General features: G+C 38.4%; 1 non-coding gene across 1 annotated transcript; it reads right to left on the minus strand.

Annotated features, from left to right (window-relative positions):
• Window positions 1–709: 709 nt before the first annotated feature.
• On the minus strand, window positions 710–816 carry LOC127739964 (small nucleolar RNA R71). The gene has a single exon (XR_008000705.1). It is a non-coding gene; the product is annotated as a small nucleolar RNA R71 (small nucleolar RNA).
• Window positions 817–4,971: the final 4,155 nt, after the last annotated feature.

A 4,971-nucleotide genomic window follows, 5' to 3' on the forward strand; every position in this document is an offset into this window, starting at 1 on the left:
AGTCATTGACTATTAGATCATTTTTATTTACCCTCTTACTCTTGCTTTGCTTTTGATAATTGCATAATTTCTATGATTCCTTAGTTGAATGACACGGTCGCTTCCAGACCCGAGCTTGGCCACTTTTGATCCTAAAATAGAAAGGATGTTAACTCATCTTAGGCAAGCTCGGTGCCGGTTAGCATTTGTGCATAGTGAATCGGATTCTCTTGAAGAGCGACCCGATTCACAATCACTTTCTAACCATGATTCTCATTTTTCATTAAACGAGAGAACCTTGTATTCTTCTGTTGGAAGTGTTAAAATTTTTGTGAGTGAATTAGGTGACAACAACATGGCGGCACCTCCTCGGAGAGTCACTTTCAAGGGGGCTGGAGCTCCAGACATTACTTTGCAACTCGTACAAGTTCGGTACCCGGATTTAGATGAGAACTTTGAACTCAATATGGGTTTGATCAACTTGCTTCCAAAGTATCATGGTTTGCCGGGTGAAGATCCCCTCAAGCACTTGAAAGATTTTCAAGTTGTGTGCTAAGCCGCAAGAAGGCATGGCTCGGATGAAATATCCATAATGGTTTTTGCTTTCCCTTTCTCTTTGGAGGAAAAGGCAAAAGAATGGTTTTACACCCAATCTGATAAAGTGATAACTAATTGGAATTTGTTGCGCAAGGAGTTCCTTGAAAAGTTCTTTCCACCTCAAAAGACGGATCGTTTAAGGAAAGAAATCTCATGCATCATGCAAAGAGATGGAAAAACCCTTTATGAATATTGGGAGAGATTCAATAAGTTGTTGGAGTCTTGTCCTCACCACTGCATTGATGAATTGGTGCTCATAAGCTACTTTTGCCAAGGCTTGGTCCCTCAAGACAAGCTACTTATTGAAGCCTCAAGTGGAGGATCTCTCACTAAAAACAAGACCGCAGAAGAAGCTTGGGAAGTCATTGTGGATTTGACGGATTCAACTCAATATCTAAGGGCAATAAACCCCCAACCAAAGGCTATCAGTGAGTCTCACCTTTCGGTGACGCTATCTTGACCAATAAAATTAGTGAAATAACGGTTTTCTTAAGACAAATCACTCAAAGTCAACAAATTCCACCAATGTTACTTGCTCCACCTCAACCTTCTAGGATTGAAGGGCCTTCTAGATCTTGTGGTATTTGTGCTTGCAATGGTCACTACACCGACGAACGCCCCCAAATCCAAGAAGACAACACATTGGCGGTGGCAAATCTCTATCCACAAAGGTCCAATTTCAATCAAGGCAATCAAGGATCTTACCACTATGGAGGAAACCAAAGTCAAGGGTGGAGAGACAACTCAAATCAAAGGTGGAATCAATCCTCTCAAGCTCAACCTTTTTCAATGAAACAAGCTTACTATCACGAACCCTCTCAAGGCCAACAACCTTACCAATAATCACTTCAATCCTACTACCAATCAAATCAACCATAAAGCTCGCCCCACCCACAACTTAATCAATAATCACACTCTCAACCTCAAGCAAGATATCAACCACCACACACTAGGCCTACACTTCACCAAAATAATCAGCCATCCTCTTCAAATCAACCTTATATGAATGACGCACTTCAAAGCTTCATACAAGAGCAACGGGAGTTCCACAAGAAGCAAGAAACCTACATGGAAACCATTACCGAAGCCTTATCCCAGTTGACTCTATCTCCTTCCAACAATCACAACACCTCTCAAGCTTCTACCTCGAGTGGCCTACCTTCTCAACCTCAACCAAACCCCAAGAGAAGCATTAATTCAATCACCCTAAGGAGTGGTACAAAATTGGATGAAGTTGGTTTTAAGCCTACAAATATAAGTAAGGAAAACCACAATGAAAAAATCGAAGAGGTGGTAGAATTGAATGAGGGAGAAAAGAAAGATGTTGCAAGAGAAGAGGAGGATCCATTGAAGGTCAAGGAGCCCAAAAGAAAAATTTTCCTTGAGGAGCCTACACCAATTCCTTTTCTGTCGGTGGCTAAAAAGGCCAAGAAGCATAAGGACTTTGACCCTAATGTGGTGGAAATTTTCAAGAATGTAGAGGTTACAATTCCTCTTTTTTAAGCCATCCAACAAGTTCTAAAATATGCCAAATTTCTAAAGGATGTTTGTACTCACAAGGAGAAAATTGGTGAGCTAGGCAAGAGTCCGGTAAATAATTATATTTCTTCTCTTATTCCGAAAAAGTGTAGTAATCCCGACCCTTACTTGGTGACTTGTGTGATTGGTGGAATGAAGTTCATGAATTTTATTTGTGACTTAGGAGCTTGTGTGAGCATCATGCCTCTCCCTATCTATGAAAAGTTGAATTGTCGCCCTTGAAGCGGTCCGGAGCAAGATTTGTGTTGGTGGACAAGAGTACTGTGTCGGTTATGGAAATTACGGAGAATGTGTCGGTGAATATTCAAGAATTGCTATTTTTGGTGGACTTTTACATTTTGGAGACACCTCCAATTGATTCAGATACCCATGTTCCATCTTCCTTGGGAGGCCATTTTTGAAGACATCTAGGTTCAAGTTGGATGCTTTTTCAGGAGCTTATTCATTTGAAGCTGAAGAGAAAGTGGTAAAATTCACCTTGGATGGAGTTAAGAAACCACCCCATGAAGTATATTCTATCTTTGGGTGTGATCTAATTGAAGAGAAAATGATTGAGCTTAATGTCGGTCAAGAGGAAGAAAAAGTTGTCAAGGAGCCTAAGTCATTGGAGCACACACAAGCTAAGTATGCCAAGGGGTTAGAGATTTTTCTCCTTGGAAAGGCTTCAAGTAGTGATCATTGAATTTATGCATGTCCAACTTAAGGACGTTAAAACAAAGTGCTAGGTGGGAGACACTCCACCATGATAACATCGTTCTAATCCTTCTCTTTGTTTATAATTTGACTTAATTGCATTTTTTTTGTCTTGGTTAGCTTAGGATTAATTTAATTTTGAACATAGATAGGTTGATTTTTATATGGATCATGAGTTGATGAATTTCTAGATGTTTTGGGTTAAAACTTTTGTTGAGCTCAAGTTGAGTGCCATAGGAATTGAGGCAAAATTTTTGGAGAAACATGGCAGTATGCATACGCACCCCTAGATGTGTACGCCAACCCTTTTACGCAGCTTCTGTTGGGAGCACTCACACATCTTTGTGCATGTGCATCCCAGTCTTTTTCGCCCTTTGTGCGTACGCACAGACTTGTACGTACGCACACCAACCCCTTTTCGTGCATTCTATGCGTATGCACCCATGTTTGCGCACGCTAACTCATTTGCAGCCCTTCTGCCCGGAGCGCTCGCACCTCTCTGTGCGTGCGCACCTCAGCCATTTTCGCTCTTTGTGCGTACGCACACCTATGTGTGCACACATGATCCTTTTCTAAGTAAAAAAAAACTCTCTCCGTGCGAGATGCGTGAGCATATTTTCTATCTTTTTTTAGTGAATTTGTATTTGAATTTGTAAGTTTAATCAATTTTTAACTACTTTTTAGCTACTATGGATGCTACTTTGAGTTGTGTGTAATTCTGTTTATTTCAAGTAGTATTCAAATGGATTTGACAGAATTTTATAGAAGAAGAGGAAGAAAGTGGATGATGCTGTCAACCCTGACCTCCTTGCACTCAAACAGAAATAACTTGAGCTATAGATGTCCAATTGACGTGATTCCAACGGTATTGAAAAGCTAATTTTTAGAGCTTTCCAATTATGGATAATAGTATACACTTCTTTTCTAGCTGTACGGTCTTGGTGGCACCTAACTTGGGATTCTCCAAGTTAGGCGCCGAAAGAACCACTTGCCTTTCAATTACTTGCTGCACCCTCCACGCCTAACTTCACTGCGCCAAAGCTTGAAAGCGCACTCCAAATCCCAGCCTATGATAAAGCAAGCAGCAAAGATGTTATATAATTTTTTATTAAAACTTTTATTTTTATTACAAATAGGAAAATATATTATTTAGTTTTAGAAAATATATTTAACATTAATTTGGATAAGATATTAAAGGAAAAAAAATTAGCCTTTCGGGCTCTTCTCTTCTCTCTTATCTCATTTCGTACTTTACAGTTTTATCGAACCCTAGTTTTCTCTCTGAACTATGAGCAACTAAGCCTCCACTGTTAAGGTTAGGAGCTCTATTTATTGTATGGATTGATACTATTACTTTTCTATTTTAATTCATGTACTGATTTCAATTTCAAGAATTGTTTTCGTTTTTTATCTTATGAATCTGGGTGGAACGGAAGTATGACCCTTATTCTATTTGAGTTCTTGTAAAACTTGGAAAGGCTCTTTACCTAAACAATAACTTGAAAATAAATTCTCCTAAATCACTAATTATCTGGACTAAACGAAATACGTGACATATAATCCTCTTATATTTAGATAATTAGGGTTTCTGTGGCACATAAACTAGATTTGAATATAACCCTCTAATTAGAATCAAGTGACCAAGGAATTGGCAGTTGATGAAGGTTAGAGGAGACTAAAAAGGTCTAAGGAATTAAAATTTAGTCACATATTTTGCCATGAATTGAATCTTGCATAATTAAAGTAGTTGGTGAGGAACGTTAATCCGGAAAATAAACATCTTTGAAATCTTAACTGTTTTACTCATAAATTCTTCACACCATTTTACTGCTTGCTTTATTAATTTTCTGAATTTACTATTTAATTCATTTGAGACCCAAACATTCTTTTCTTCTTGTTTAACTAAGTAAATCATGCAATCATTGTTGCTTAGTCCATCAATCCTTGTGGGATCGATCCTCATTCACTTGAGGTACTACTTGGTACGACTCGGTGCACTTACGGATTCATTTGTGGGTTATAAATTTCACACCAAATTTTTGGCGCCGTTGCCAGGAATTGACTGTGATTGACAACTACTAGTTGTTTGATTGCTTAGATTAGATATTTTTCTTCTAATTAATTTTATTTTAGTATTATTAATTTTTATTTTTCATTCTTTTC

This window comes from Arachis duranensis, chromosome 6 (assembly GCF_000817695.3).
Source record: "Arachis duranensis cultivar V14167 chromosome 6, aradu.V14167.gnm2.J7QH, whole genome shotgun sequence".
Classification (NCBI taxonomy): domain Eukaryota; kingdom Viridiplantae; phylum Streptophyta; class Magnoliopsida; order Fabales; family Fabaceae; genus Arachis; species Arachis duranensis.